The 17,675-nt window shown below is 34.0% G+C and overlaps 1 pseudogene; it reads right to left on the bottom strand.

Annotated features, from left to right (window-relative positions):
• Nucleotides 1-11,754, bottom strand: part of LOC130963735 (uncharacterized) — a 50,035-nt pseudogene extending 38,281 nt beyond the window's left edge.
• Between the last annotated feature and the right edge of the window lie 5,921 nt (nt 11,755-17,675).

Here is a 17,675-nt window from a genome sequence, read left to right as displayed (position 1 = left end):
ATATGTGTGTTAAGTGATTTCGGGGTTTATAGGGCAGGAATGGCTTAGAGGATGGAACAGAAGCATGCAAAAGTGGAAGGAATACAAGAAATTGAAGGAATTGCTAATGCTGTCAACCCTAACCTCTTCGCCCTCAATCGATCATAACTTGAGCTACAGAGGTTCAAATGAGGCGGTTCTAGTTGCGTTGGAAAGCTAACATCTGGGGCTTTGAAATGATATAAAATTTGCCATAGTTGCCTTGCGTTTAAAAACGCACACACGTGCATCACGCGTACGCGTGGATCGTGCGAAAGTTTAGCGTATCAGAAAAACACAGATTAGAGGCTGGAAGTGGAGCAGCATTGGGGATTCAATCATTATTTACAATTTAGGTTTTAGATGTAGTTTCTAGAAAGAGAGGCTCCTCTCTCTAGTTTTTAGGGTTTATCTTATTTTTAGATTTATTTCTTCTCAAATCCAGGTTCATTGTTCCTTTAATTTAGTTTCTCTTCTACATTCTACTATTCTAGCACTCTAGTTATCTAGTTGTCTTTGTGATTTCCTTATTTTGCTAATTTGGTTTATGAACTCTTCATTTTAGATTCAATTTCTCTTTTAATGCAATTTGAAGTATTTCATGTTTATTGTTTCTCTCTTCATCTGTTTGCAATTAGTTGTTTAGCTTTAATATTCTCTTATTAATTTTCTATGCTTTTATTTTGTACCTACCAAGTGTTTGATAAAATGCTTGGAAGGATGTTAGAGTAGATTTTATGTTCTTGGATTGGTAAGGTAACTTAGGAACTCTTGAGTTACTAATGTCCAAGTAATTGATGATTGGAGCCATTAACTCTAGTTCTCACTAATTGAATTGGTGGAGAGCTAGGACTTATGGATTTGGATTGATATAGCTCATTTAACTTTCCTTTACTACTAGTTAGAGGATGATTTAATGGGATTGATCATTGCCAATTCTCATGTTGTGGTTAGTGATAAGGATAGAGATCCTTGACCACCAAACCTTGCCAAGACCGTTTTATCATTTAAATCCCCTTGCAATTTACTTTTCTTGTTTCCCTTCTCAAAAATCTCAAAAATATACCTTTCCATAACCAATAGTAACACACTTCCGTGCAATTCCTTGAGAAACGACCTGAGGTTTAAATACTTCGGTTATTAGTTTTATTAGGGGTTTGTACTTGTGACAACCAAATTTTTGTATGAAAGGATACTTTGTTGGTTTAGAAATAATACTCGCAACGAGAATTTATTGTGAAATTCTTTACCACACAAAAATCCGTTCATCAGTAATACTGAATCAAAAACCCTCTAAAAAAACCGATTAGTTCCGACAGTTCGCCAGTTAACTATCTCGACCAGTTTTTTGACCAATAATTTATGAAGTCAATTAGATTGGTCTGGGAAATGGCAACCAATTTTCAGTTAATCCAATTGAGCCGATAGATTTAGTTCAACTTTTAGAACTATGCAAAAGATAGATAATTTATAAGGATAAAAAAGTTATTTAAACCTATAAATAAAATCATTTATGGTTTAACAGGTAACAATTTAAAAAAATATAACAAAAATATATTTATATCTTTTGAAAAACTTTTTGTATTTCACTTTATCACTAACCATATATAAAAACTAGTTACGGGCATTTTTTTTTAAGAAAATAAAAGCCCGTCAACAAGGAGTAAGAGCCCAATTGAAAACAGTAGAAGCTATTTATTTTTTGCTTTTGAATTATAAAAAAACACAATACACATGTTTGACATCATTTAAAAAAAAGTTTTAATTTTTTAAAAAGTTAATTCACAGTTTTTTGAAAAAGTAGAAATACATGACTTCTCCTTTTCGATAAGTCATTCTATCACTTTCTTAAAAAAAATTGACTTCAAAACAAGAAAGATCTGCTTTCATTCTTGACTTTGTGAAAATGTTTCCTGTTTCTTCTGGAAATACTGGCCATCCACCACCATTTTCAGGCAAGGTTCCATCTGTTAGAAGCACTAGCCTTCTACTATCATTTTTATGTAATGATTCATCTGCTGAAAATATTAACCCTCTACCAATATTTAAAATAAGAGTAAAGGACAAATAGGTCCCTGACCTTTTTTTTCGCAGACATTTTCATCCCCAAGGATTGGAAAATACATTCATGTCCCTGACCCTTCCAAAATGTAGACAAATTCACCCCTCCGTTGAAGTGACTTTGTTGGACTCAACGGAAAACGCTGACGTGGCTCCGTGGCGCTGATCTAGCCGTTACGGGAGCACACATGGCATGTAGCTTTTCAAAACAGGTCATATTAGTCCTCTCACACCAAAATGTGTAGCTTTTCAAAATACGAAATATTAGTCCTCCCACCCTAAAACGGTGTCGTTTCACCCAAACCCGCAATCTTTCACATTTATGAGCCCTAATCCTTCCACAGAAACGGTGAAGTGGGTCACTGTCCTCAGCCACCTCCAACCCCAACCACCTCCTACCCCCTGACTCCCTCTTCTACCACCATCTACGTTGTCCCTCCTCTCCTTGCCCCATCTCTTTCCCTCTCCACTCCCTCGCTTACCCTAACACACTCTACTCCCCTCCCCATGTGCACCCTCCACAACCACTGTCGGAACTCAGCACTGCCTCCACATGACCGTTCAGTGCTCCTCGCGTCGTGACAACGTCGCCGCGAAGCACACCCGTGGAATCACTGGGAAACTATTTATATGCATAGAAACAAGGTATCATCTCTCGTTGTCAACCCTATATTCCACAAGGCATCACCAGGACCTCGAAGGCTTATATTTTCTGGTAGCTTCTTCTTCGAACAACTCACATATTATTTTGTACTTCTCCACTTTATTATTTTCTTTTGCTTTGGTTCCTCCTTCAAATAAAAAGATCCAAACATTGTCACCGTTCACAGTGAGGATCATAGTAAGGGCGGAACCTACAATGTTGATGCATGTTTTTCCTCTACTACAATGCAAGCTCAAAAAAACAGAACTCTTTCAAAGCAAAAAAGGTGTTTTAGCAACTTGGAATTTCAGAGAAATAATGGTGTTTTTGATTCAGTTTATTCAGCCAAAAAACCAAAATAAATAAATAAATACTAAAAATAATCAATTTTCTTTCTTATATTTGGTTAAATTAAAAAGAATTCACTTTCAAACTTTTTCAATTATATAGCAATTTTTTAGTTGTAGAATCACTTTTTGCAGAACCTAAAACAACATTGAATTAAACAAAAATTCTTTCTGCAGAACCCAATCACAAACCCTACATTGCAAATAACATAGTTGAAACAAATTGAAGGAAAAAAATTAATCATTGGAGCAAAAAGGGTACACAGACACCGTGCATGAACTAAAATCCCCAAATTCAATTTCCGCCACACTCCAAAATTAAAAATCACTCATTTCCTTACACAAAAGTAAAAGGGTATGTAATTTTCGTTGATTTACAAGAGTGAGGAAGAAGATACTTACAAGGTGCTAATTATAAGTGCTGGGCATAAACTTTGCGAAATGGAGGAACTGAAAATGGTTCCAATAAATGTCTTTAACCCAGGATTTGTTGTGATGGGAAATCTCTACATGCCACGTGTGCTCCCGTAATGGCCAGGTCAGCGCCACGGGAACCACGTCAGCATTTTCCGTTGAGTCCAACGGAGTCACTTCAATGGAGGGGTCAATTTGTCTGCGTTTTGGAAGGGTCAGGGACATGAATGTATTTTCCAATCCTTGGGGACGAAAATGTCCGCGAAAAAAAGGTCAAGGACCTATTTGTCCTTTACTCTTAAAATAATGTTCCATCTGAACTAACATATATTCCTTCCAATTATTTTTTTATCATTTTATCACTCTATTTTTATTATTAAATTTGTATTTAACATCGTGTGTGGTATGAAATTTCAGTTTTAATTTTATTTTTTTCACATGTGATTTTATTTTTATATATCTTACTATTATTTTTATAGTTAGTTATAACAAGTTCTTGACTCCAATAAAGGAGGAGACTAATAGGAGTTAAAATAAAAAATAAAAAACAGCAACAAAATATACATTGACACACATTTTATATTTGTTTTTTATTTTTACCTACCATATCATACACAATAAAACAGCAAACACTAACTACATAGTAATTTCTTTGGTATTGCCATCAAGAAGATTATTGTGAATTAAAATTTTATTATTATTTACCACATACAAGAACACCGTTATGGGTGAAAGTGAAGTACAAGAACCAATTTCTAATGATATTACGTGACAAGAATCAATTGTCTAAAAATAGAACTAATAAGAGAGCAAATAAAGAATCAATTGCCTAAACGATTGTAATCTTAATTATTAGATATTGTAAAATCAACATTCAATATTGAAGTATTTATTATCATCGTTATTTTAATTTCCATTTTCTTATGTAAAAAAATTGTATTTTTTGAGTTATTTCTCCAAACGCTACAACTTTAAAATAAATATTTCTATAACTAAAAATCCAAACACAAAATAACTTATTTATAAACTGCTATTAATAAAAGTCTTTATACTTTAAGCTCTTTTTTCAAAAGAACTTATTTAAATTATTTATTTGAACTGGACCTAAGTCTTTCAAAGGAAAAAAAAATGATTATCAAAGTTCTTGAAAGAGAGAGTTACTTAGAGCATTTTTAATGCAATGTTTTAATTTATTTTATTTTGAGTTTTATAAAATGCCATATAAAATATTTATGTTATTATATATCATGAACTTTAATTTAAAATTTAATGTAAAATTTATCAAATTTAATGTTTAGTCTCATTTCAATTTACATTTAAATTATTTTTAATTATTTCAAATAATTTTAATTAAATTGTAAAAACTTAACTAAAATAAAAATATAGAATAACAAAATTAATAATTTTGTAGATGTGAAGGTTGAGAATTTTATGTATTTAGATTGAAAAAAATAAAAATTTTGTAAATAATTGAGAAAAGAATTTATGTTAAATTGATTTGAATATATTTTTCTATCAAATTGATAAGAATATAATAAAAAATAGAATAATAAAATGTTTATTTTTTATTTTTTAAAGTTAAGAGTGAGACTCAAATCCAAGACCTCTAGATGAGGATGAAAAAACGATACCATTTGAGTTATAGCTCGTTGACACATTATAATATTCGTTTAATGGTATACAAGCGATAGCATTTCACTAATCTTTCATTAAAATAATACAATATCTGATACTAGTATCATTTTAAACATGATATCCAATATAAATTTTAATTTTAAATTATTTCGGTTTATTGTTGACTCACAATAGAATAGAAAAGAAGAGTAATAAAACAAAATGATGAGGAACATGATGTTATTTTGTTTGGATGTTTAATAGCTTTTATGATTAAAAAGAATGATAATGTATGAGTTTTTTTTTCTCTCTCTCCTTAATCCTCCAAAATTGGAGGGTAAAAATAAAGGAGTAAACTACTAAAATGGTACGCGAAAAATTATTAAACGTGAAAGATAAAATAGTGAAAGCACCAAAATAACTCCCGGAAGATTTTAAATTTTAACAAAAATACCCAAACGTAAAAGCATGGCGTGATAGTGAACAAACAACATTGATTTGTCCATTGTTATTAAAACCGGACCGGACCTGTCAGTTCGACCGAAAAATTGGTGAACCGAATTCTCGATCGGTCCGATTCGATGATCAGACCGCACCAGATAACGAACCGATACGAACTGGTCAAACTCAGAGTGAACTAGTCAAAATCGGTAAACCCGGTTCGACCGAACCGCTTGAGTTTCAAAATTTCACCAAAATGTGAAAGATGAGGTTTGAACCCCCTCATCAAGGAGAAAAATAATAGTCACAACCACCAGGCTGTTAAGCTTGGTATTAATACATATGCAAATTAAAATACATATAAATATCTTTCAGCAAATAATTTACTAATATTTAATTTATTTTAATTTTAGTTATAAACTCATTCATTCTTAAATTAATTATATTTTTATTTAACAATAATTATAAACTCACTTATTTTTTTATAATTATATAATATCTATTAATATTATTTTTCAATAAATACTTGTAGTATATAATAGTATAATAGATATAAACTAATTAATAAATTATTAAAATTCAAAAATAATAGTTATTTTAATATAAAAACAAAATAAAAATATTTATGATAGAGTAAAATTAACAAAATACTTATTGTTCCTGTTTCATATTGTTTTAGAATAACTAGATATTTTTAAAATGTTAGTAAAAATATATATTTTAAATTTTAATTTTAAATTTTTTACTATACTTTGTTTTTTATTTACATAGGACCGAGTCAATCGGTTCAACCAGAAATCTACCGGTTGAACTAATGATCCAGTAATCCAGTGACTTGACTGGTTCGATCACCGGTTTGATTCTGACAACTATGGATTTGTCAATGAAAAAGCTTCGGTGATATAACAAAGAGCTCCAATAACATTTCCTCATTTTCTTCCAATCCAAAACACTTCTCATAACCGTTCATTCATCATCAACCATGAGAGTTTCAATACTTTCCCTCATTTTCTTCCAATCCAAAACCCTTTTCATACCTTTGCAAGATGATCTTGCTCAATGAAATCCATGATTGCTTGCTCCTCCAAGAAAAGGTCTTCCATGAGATTGGTGAATCCTTATTGTTGTGGTTGGTGGAAGTGGAAGTGGCGCCATTGTTGTTGTTGTTATTCTTGTAGATGTAGTTTTTTGTGGATTTTGTAGTTGAAGAAGATGAATCAATGGTGTTTGGGTGAGACTTGAAGGTACAATTCAAGAAAAGAGTTCTTGAAGAGAAGGGCATACCATCTTTTGTATATAGAACAAGCTCGGAAAAAAGCAGGAAAAGGAAAGAAGGTGAGGATGCGATCGATGAGCCTCTGAGGAAGCTTGCTGCATATTCTGTTGCTCATCCATGGTGCGATGTTGAAGGTGCTTGTTGTTGCTATGGCGGTGGTGGTGGTGCTGGTGATGGTGAAGGTGTAAAAGAAAGGATGGGGATGGTGATGGTGACGATAAAAACCTTCCATGATTGTTTGATACAGAAGGTAATAAGGTAAAAAAAAGTAAAGGACAGGATTTCGAAAAATTCGGATTTAGGGTTCTCTCACTGAACACTTTCAGTAGTCAAGTCAGTATTTCTATTCAATGTGATATCATGCTTTTATGTTGGGTATTTTTGTCAAATTCTAAAATCTTTTTGGGGTTATTTTATCTTTTTACAACTTTCATGTTCCTTTTTGTCAAGCTAAAATTTTTTGGGTATTATTTTAGTTGTTTATTCGTAAAAAAATACTAATTTTGGATGACAGGTAATATTTAACAGAACATTGTTCCACCAATCCACCTTGAACATGTCATTTCTCCTTTTAAAAGTTCTTCCAAAAATGTCATTCCATTCTATGCTACTTCTTTTTTTAATACTCCCAAACATAGGCTAAAGTTATTACTACATTCTGGTAAAAACTATGTTTTAAGATACTGTTTTAAGAAAATACTTGAAGTGGGCCTAAACGTGAGGTCCAGACTCCTTTGAGTTAAAATCTTTGATTTGTCCACTAGAGACGAGGAATCTCTCAAATTTCTTGTATGAATAATGGTAGGGAGTACATGCAAGGGACTCTGATATTTAAATTAGTAAGAGTTCATGCAAGTTTAAGTGAATTCAGATCAAGAAATACCTAAGTTGAACAAGATATTTATGACCACTTTATTTATGGATAGTGGACGATTTTTCTTTTCTTGTATCTTGGGAGGTCATTCCAAGTTGTGAAGACTGAAGGGTAATGATATGCAAATAGTGTCTGAAGTAGCGGGATGACCAAGCTTTGCTTACTGCGCAAATCGGGTTGAGCATGGGTTATAAACCACGTTTCTCAACATAAGTCGGGTCGGTGGATTCGTAGTCTTGTTTTATTGGACCTGCAAGCTTTTTGGGATTCCTTAGAATGACAAGATCCTTGTAAAGTCCTTGGTCATGATTTATTTGGGTCAAAGTATGAACAGGTACCTATGTTATTTGCCCATTTTTTGTACATTTTTTTAAGCCATTTTAAATCTACTCAAGCTTAAGAATGACAATCTAACCAGTACTTGCGGGTATCGGCTCCGTCCCTACTCAATTCAGGCAGGTTTTGAGGTTTTGTTCGGAACAACGGCCAGGTTCTAAACGTACCCAATACATATAAAGTTCATAAAAAAATTTAATTTAAAAATTAATAGAGAAAGAACAAGTAGTCGGTTAGAGTACAAAATTTTATTATTCGTAGTTAGTAATAAAACGGGTTTTTTTGTAAGAACCGAGGCTTTCACAAAAAACCGCTTAAGTAGAATAGAATAATTTTATGGCCTGGAATAAGTTCGAAATAAAATTGTTTTTCTAAAATATAAATGTGAGATTCGGATTCTGTGGATTTTTCTGAGTGGAAAAATATTTTCTTTTGAAAATTTTCGGGTAAAAACGCGTACCGGTAGATTAGCCGGCAGTAGTGGCTTAAGTCTGTCCAGCACTGCGTGAGAGAGAATAAAACAGTAGAAAATCTTAGAAAAGTATTTGAAATAGCAAACCAGACACTTATCCTAAAGGTTTGGCCCAAAGTTGGGCCAAACGAACCAAAAATGCTATCTGGTTGGACTGGGCCCAAGTTGGGCCTAAGCCCAACACATATACACCCTTTAATGAGCCTTTTTTCAGCTCATAACACACACACAGGGGCGCTGGTTTTTGAGGGAAGAGAGGAAGAAGAAGAAGAACACTATTCACTCTCTCCTTCTTTGAGCCATATCTTGAACTACGGTGCTCTGATTGACGAGCCGTTTGCGGCCACGCAAAACTCTTGTCGAGCCCATCGTTTCTAGAAAAACAAAGTGGTAAGAAACTCACTCTTTCCTTCCTGTTTCTCTACCCTATGTCATTTTCAAAAATGGCTCTTTGAGTTGTTGAGTTTCTTTGTGTTCTTGTTGTTTAGGTGTAATCTAGCTTGGCTAAGTAGTGGATTTTATCCCAAAACTTGTTGGGCAAGGTAAGATATCACTCTACCCTTGTGTTTAGTGGAATGTCATAAACCCTAGCTTTGATTCTTGTTTTTTTTTCATGTTATAGAGTGTTCTTGGTGTTGTTTGGTGTTGAGTGAAGGCTTGAAAGCTTGTAGTGAAGTGGTTTTGTGCGTGGAGGGTAATCAACCAAGGTATGGTTTCGATTTTCTTTATGTAATATGTAATATTTCGTGAAACTTAGGCTAGTTGACCTTAAGATAGGATTGAATATTTGGGTGTATGTTTAATTGTGTGTGAATTTGATGTTTGAATATAAGTTGTGGGGTGATGATGATATAGAGTTTTGGGATGTAGGATATATGATATTATTGATACGGATTGTTGATTTTTAATGATTATAGAGGTTTGATGAAGGTTGTGATTTATTGTTGTTGATGAGGGTTTGTTGATATTGTTGATGATCAATGATTTTGATGGTGTGGAATTAGTGAAATTGGGACATTATTGATGGTTGAGTTGATGAATGATTAGTATGGACTTTTGTGTTGTTTTGGGTATTGTTTGGGTTGTGAGTAACTTTGCTTGAATTGAGAGTTTTGGTAAAGTTGAGTTTTTAGTATTTTTGGTAAAAATGGATTTTAGGCCAACTTTGGTGGATCATATCTTGAGGTACAATTATTGAATTTGATTGAATTTTATATCAAATTAAAGATAATTCAAAGGGCTTTAAAACGGTATAGATTTTGTGGAAATTGAAATTTTGTAGAAAAAGATATGATCGTTGGAAGTTGGTGTCAAAAATCTGAAATTCTATGATGTTGCAGAATTTGTGATTTTTGGTGTGTGCCCACGCACACTGCTGTGCGTGTGCTCTGAACAAAAGTCATATCTTTACTTGTGCGTACACACACCCTTCTGTGCACGCGCACCCTGTAAATCTTTGAAAACGTGCATACGCACACAGGTACGCACGCACATAGAGGGAGATGCTTACAGTTGAGAGCGTTTGCACACTCTGGTGCACACACACACCCTTCAAATTTACAAGTTGTGCGCACGCACAATATCATGTGCAACATTTGAATATCAAGCAAGAGCCAGACTCATTTACCGGTCATACATGGCTGTCCTTTATGGCAAGCAACATGTAGTTTGAAGACAATGGTATTCTTTTCATTCCTATCATCCCCAGCATTATCTATTCACAACCAAAAAAGGAGACAAATTCAAGTCTGCCATATTACGAGATCTACACAAACGGCAAAACAACCTATATAAAATTTTATCTATCACACAAGAAAGATATTTACGTAATCAGAAACAAATTAGGTGACAACATAGAAATCAGACCTAGATATTCAAATAGCCTGGGATCAGCACTGATTGGTATGAGGCCTAATCTATGGGATAGAACTTCATCTTGTATAAGTGATGTGTTATTTGCAATATAAACTCTTTCAATAGCCATTGTTGGTACCTAAATTTATAACCATCACGTCAGAATTTGATAATCTCCATCAAACTATTAATGGCAAAACATAAAATTGGAGAGAAAGAAACTATGAAAGGCCAACACATCAACGTGAAAATAACACTGCCAGAAGATGTTATACCCTCCCAAGGGTAATTCTGGACCACTGTTTATCAAAGAAATTTTTGTTTGGCTAAAGCATCAAAGCAAAGTAACATATCCCTGTTTTTGACATCATCAACCAAAAAAAAAAGACAAACAATAGCCGGTTGGAATTCATCCTTCAACTCTTTGAACGTAATATTTGGCTATGAGATTGTGAAAAAAAATTAAATAAATACTTTTTGTATTAGAAAAAGAAATTTCATTGAGGAGATAGCGTAAAGATGAGGATACAAAATCCACAAATAAATATGGGAGAGTTAGCTAAGACCTACATGGGTACACTATGTAACAATGGATGCAAATCCCTCTTAATATCGGCTCGAGAGGAACATCAAAGGCATTAAAAAAAAGAATCATTAAGGACCCTTTTATTCCAACCAAATGTACCAAAGCACTTCAAAATAGACTATAAATGATGCAATATTTAAGATAAACAAGTCTGACATACTGATTATAAATATTGAGAAAAGTATTAAATAAACATTTCACCTCTGCTATAAGGATTCTTCGAAATGCATTGGTAAGTGAAGGATCAATACCAATCATATCAAACTCTATGTCATCATCTGTGAGCCACTTCACTTCAACTTTGAAGTTTTGACTGAAATTATCTAACCGCAAGCTATTATCAACACCTAATGCTGCATAAGCACCAGAATACTGTATGGTATCTGTCTACAAACATCAACATAGGAAAACATAAATAGCAAGCAACCGATAAAAAAGAAAAGAAAATTTAGAACCAGCATATACTTATTACTTAATCACTCAAAAAGTGAAATAAGCTGAAAAAAAACTACAAGTTTTCATTGAAACTCATTAACACCTATCATACAAACACAGAACACAAATTCCAAAATAACAAAATTACAAACTGGATTTGAGAGAACCATAAGGAAAAAACAGACTAAAATAAAAAATGAACATAGAGATAGCAAGATTTTACATGCTGAGGAGCATCGTTGTTGCAGAGGACCCGGTTCATGAGAAGCTCAAGATGTGGAGGGAGATTTGTTGGCACACTTTCCAAGCTCATTATGTAATCAAGCACTCCATTTTCATGCTTCATTTCTTTATTCTGATTCTCTTGTTCTTCCATCTCGGACATCGACTCGTCTTCAGATGATGACGACATTGCTGAAACTAAATAAATTTATAACTGCATCACATAAAAGTTCATCCACAATAAACACCAGTATCATAACAAGTATCAACGATTCAACATGCAAGATGGCACGTTATCAAGAGCTATTTGGACAAACACACGTAACATCATTCTGTATCTATATATGACATATACAAATGTTCAAAAATAAGAAATCGTACACTGTCAAAACCATTCATCATCATAATCGCCTCCATGGTCTAAGTAAAAGTAAAACAGAACATGCAGTTAACATCGTCAAATCCTAATTAAACTTAATCACCAGTGAACAACCAACACAAATAGGAAGAAGAAGAAGAAACCCAAATAAAGAGAAACAGTAAACAGAAGACGAGATTCTGAAAGGGAAAAGAAAGCAGAGTCAGAAAGCGGAAATGAAGAGAGAAGAACCTATAAGTGCTGTTAAGTCACCGATGGACTATGCCCCGCCGCCGAAATTCACTCTACCTGTCAGAAAGCCGATTGAGAGAGTAGGAGAAAGAAGAGAAAGCACCCTTGTCGAGTCAGTTATGGTGTTTTGCAACTCAAGCTGTGGTATTAGGGTTCTTGTAGGGATTTTGAAGAAAACAACTTGTTTTTTTAATTATATTTTTTTATTTTAAAACACAAATATTTAAAAATATTTTTTCTTTTCTTCTTTGTTAAAATATCTTTTTCAGTGATACTTTTTAAGGACTAAACAAAAAATCAAGGTTGTAAAAACCGGACCGGTCAATAAACCGGTAAAATCATTGGTTTAATAATTTATTGGTTCGACCAGGGTTCAACTGGTTTAATTAAATATTAAATAAAATTATTAAAAAATTTATATATAATTTTAAATATATAAATTTAATAATTCCTAACTTAATAAAATTTAAAATTTCACAATTTGATATAATAAATTATTCATAATTTAATATTAAAAATTCACAACAACTTTAAACATCAAAATTCATAACTAAAAACAACCAAAACACACATAGTGGGTAAAAAATTAAAAATACATATGGGTATATATAGTAATTAGATTATTATTGTGTGTTTGGCACAGAGAAGTTTTGGCGCGAATCTCCCTTACCCTCAAACACCTCCGCAACACTACCCTCCACTTGACCCCTCTTTCGCTTAGGTTTTATACTCGGACCATATTGAACAACAGCAGCTGCAGCATCCTTCTCTACGTTACTAGAGGCTTCCTTTTCATTTTTCCTGTGCTGGCTAAAAAACGACTTCAACCCAGCAGTGGTGATGGTGGGAGCTTTCTCGGCTACAAAGACAAAAACATGAAGCATAATCAAAACAGATAACAAAAAGAAATCGCAAAACACCAAAACTCAAAATTACCTATATGATCCAACACAGCCTGCCTATCATTATCCCACTTCAACAGTTCAGCAATTGACAACAACCCTTTCGGACCTAGAGACTTAAACAGAAACTCCATGACAATATCATCATCAGGGAACCTATCGTCTGCATCTAACACTTGGTAGGGTTCCGGACACCACGACAAGGGGAACTTCTCCATAAGATGTTCATTCAGATAAAAGGAAAATTCCTCAGGAATACTCCTAACTTTGACAAACATAGACTTAAAATCTTCGAACTAGGATTTATACAAGCCAAATATCGCTCAACGGAGATAGCTACTCAAATTCACCCACAAGCCTAGATCCACCCCTTTAGCTTGAAACAGTGAAAAGAACAACCTGAGAGAGGGAGGATGACCTAAAACCTCCATTAATATTTCAAAGGCCCGAACAAATCCCCAAGAATTTGGGTGAAGTTGGGTTGGAGTGCAATTTAACCAATACAATACACTCAAACTCGGTAAAATGAAGCCTGACACCCAGTTCTGTAAAAAGACAGCTATACATGTAGAAAAAGGACCAGTCACTCAGTTGGTCACAGACACGGTCATCTTTTTGACAAAGTAATAATTCTATTCTAATATTACTTCCCTCTCTAACCCATAAATCCGACCCCAACAGTTTCACGGACTCATCATCATCGAATTGAGAAGAGTAACCTTTAACCCTGGCATCAACCCAACCACATGGGTCACTTTCATTCCCTTTCCCCATCAAGAGACAAAATAAATAGCAAGAAGGAAATAACAAGTAAGAAAAGAAAAATCAACACTGACCTTTCTTACTCATTCTCAAAAAAAGAGGAAACAAGTTCTCTTCAGGAAAAATCAACAATAAAGCAAAATAAGCTCAAAAGGTACAAGAAAACATAACACCTACATAACCAAATGGTTACAAAACCACCAGAATTTAATCGGTATCGTCGAAAAAAGGAGCATTAACTCTCATCCAAATGCAACGGACAAGGGTACCTAGGAAAGCGGGACATGTTTCACATCCATCAAGTCAGAATGGCGCGAAGGACAAAACACACATTAAATGCAGGAACATTTCAAATTTCGTACAGAACCAAGCCGAGCTTGGGGGCTACAGACACAACACAAACACCAAATCTAACTGGCCGGGGTATGCACAAAATCTATATAAAGCTCACCTTGATTCTGTTTAAAACCAAGGCAAGCTTGGGGGCTATGATACGTAACGCATACCTCGGCCACCTAGAAGCTCGGAACAAAACAATAAACTCGACATAATCGGACCTGAATATTTGAATAACACAAAGGTGGTCAGCGAAATCCGCTCCCCTCAAACGAACACTCAATAAACAACCAAATATCTCGGACATACTTATGCAACGGATAAGAGGACTCATCTATAAAGTTGAATATGCAATCTTGGTAGAATCAGGTTCTTCTCTAAGTTTCATATTATTTTAATTATATTCAAATAGCCTTCTATTGACTTGAGCGTCGGAGTATCTTGTGCAGGTATTCCCACCGCGGTATTTCGCCCAGGACCGACGTATAGCTCTTCACAGGAGAAAACGAAGTGCTCAGGAACGCTATACCTCAGCAAATCCTACTCAGACGAATCAGAAATATAATCATTATTTTTTGTAAGCAAATTTTTTGTTACCTTCGTAATGTGGTAGATCATATAGTATAATGTTTTGCTATAATTGGTTTTTGTTGTTTACTTTGTAGTTTTATCCCATATTTAAAAATAGTTCTAATGACACTAAGGCTGTATTTGATAGTGGGGATTGGGACTGAGATTGGAGAATTAGGATTCAGTATTATATTTGGTGACAAGAGATTGATACTAAAATTTTAGTTTCTGTCTCTAAAATTTTAGTCTCTTCAGTCTCTCCAAAAAATAGAGACACATGAAACTGAAATTTTTGGAGATGAAGACTAAAATTTACGTAAGTTTCTGCATAAAGCACCCCACCATATTTATAATAATTCATTACCCTTGTTTAATGAAATTTTTAGGGTAAAACATTGTCTTCTTTCTCAATTTCCATTGTGGTTCAATTTCTCAAACAGTAAGTCAAAGAAAGAGACAAAGAAGGATTCAACGGCAAACACCCACTAACATCACGGCAGTGACCAACAACGTGGTACCAGAAGCGCCACCAAAATCAATGTCTCTTCGCAGTGGTGTACTCTAACGTCATGGGAAGAGGAGGCGCCGATATCACAATTCTGTGACATGATTCATGGCGCCGTGATTGAGAAGCAATGCACACAAGAAAATACGTGCGGGATTTGCTCCACTGGGTTTGTCTTTTGCTGCCAGCGACGAGGATGAAGTGCTTTGACGAAGGGGTTGAATGCTACTTTTAATTACAGGGGCTAGGGTTTTTTTTTTAACTGAAATATAATAGGGTTATTAAGGTAACTTGAATCATTTCAGTTTCTATCTTAAATCAAATAGGATATTAAGACATAACTCAGTCATGTATACTCTACACCAAATACAATATTTAAATTAAGTTCAATCTCAGTCTCTATTCCAAACACAGCCTAACAACACTAATATTTATGGTTTTCTGCATCATTCATGTTAGTTTTTGAGTGAGATGAAGTCAAAGATAATGTGACGGGATCTCATTTTTAAACTCCAATCCTTTTTAAGTAATTTTCTTAAACCTATACAACCATGTGTCGATACTAAAATAATTTATCTAAATCTACAATCGTACGGGGGGACAATACCGCATGGGAATAATTTATCTAAATCTACAATTGTACGGGGGGACAATACCGCATGGGAATAATTTAGGGAAGGGGATATAAAAACTAGCATGGTTTCATGTTACTATAGTGCTACTTGACTTTCTACCTTTCAAGTTCCCTAAACCTTTCGGTTGTGGATAACTAACTGACTTAAAATGCGTTGCTCAATTGTTGTACAGTAATCATTTATTATATGTTAAGCTTATTTTGGTTTGGGTTCATAGGGGATAAATTAATTTCAAGGGGAAAAGTTCTTTTCCCATTTTGTAATCATCTTTTTGTTTGGCTTCAGAGGTATAAATTAAATCAAGTATTCCACCTTGGGAACAATTTCAGCCTTTAATTAAATGGTTCAAACGAGGAATGTTTTTTTTTATAAAATCTCCAATCAGATTTCCTATTTGCTAAAAGGGTTGAATTCACTTCAAGAAAAGAGAGCTTTTATATCAAAAGAAAAAAAAATATTCTTAGAGGATTAGATAAAGATAATAACAATACAAACCATGTGTAATCATGCACTACTACATTTTCACCATTACTTTCGTTGCAAGATACCACACAGAAAATCAAGAGAACTCAGTAATTACTCGTTCACACTTGTCTTCCAGAATCTTCACAGCTTCAGTGAATAGCACTTCAGGGGGCAATGCTCCAGTTGATTCAATAGTAACTACAAGGGTGAAGAAGAAAAAAAGAAGTAAAAGATATACAAGTAATTTTGAGAACCTATCAAAACAATAATCCCTATCAGAAAAATTACACAATATTACTTTAAAACATAGATTTTCAGATAAACATAAGTAAAATAAGGCCAGAGAGAGAGAGAGGTCAAATATGGTGGCAGAATGCTTGTTATGCAATTTTGCACTACACATTATGTTTTTGGTTTACACAGTACTATATTCTCTTTGGTTTACTCATTGTTATTTGGAATTGTCTCTCACTGCCCTACATGTGCTTTAGTATTTTTTATACAAAAAAGAAAAGAAAAAAATTAGACAACTTTAGACAATTTGAAGGCCTAATTTAACAAATTCAGCAAGAACCATAGTACTTACAAATGAAGTGATCTTTAACATGACGTAACGATATACGATCTTCCCATTCTTTTCCCTCTCTAATGCATTCCCTACACAGAGTGCAATCTCGTGGTCTGACTACCGTTGCCCTTTCTTTTCCTATCCAACATTAACTCAGTATCTAGTTATTACACAACAAGAAAACTTTACATCATTTGCATAATTTACAGAACGTTGTATACAATACGGATAAGGCATTGATGCAAAAGCAATGGCAATTTCTAGAGAATATGTGGTCAACAATTGAAAGATATATCTGATGCAAGAAGCATGGATCTAAAAACAAAAATACCTTCCCCAATATCTTCAATGTCAAATAATCCAACTGGATATTTTTCTTTTAGTTTGATGGCCAGATCATCCTCAATGTTCTCCAAGAGGACAACCTATATAAATCAAACATACAGAGGCCAAGTTTCTGTAAGTTCTGGTAGTGAGTAAATTTGAGCAACACTGATATCTTATATTCCCTTACCTCCGGAAGCATCCGATACCAAGCAGTGGAAACTGGTGACCATTTTGCATGTGTTCTACCAACACCTTTAACTGCATGAGCTTCAAGTTCAATTTCCTATTAAAACACATATACAGTGAACCAAATATTAGGTTAGAATTACTGCTAGTGAGTCTTTCTCGGAAAGAAAGGGGGACGGAGACCTGATAGTTTCCAATTCAAATTTGCTTATTCAA

This window comes from Arachis stenosperma, chromosome 2 (assembly GCF_014773155.1).
Source record: "Arachis stenosperma cultivar V10309 chromosome 2, arast.V10309.gnm1.PFL2, whole genome shotgun sequence".
Lineage (NCBI taxonomy): Eukaryota > Viridiplantae > Streptophyta > Magnoliopsida > Fabales > Fabaceae > Arachis > Arachis stenosperma.
This window is presented reverse-complemented; position numbering and strand designations above follow the sequence as displayed.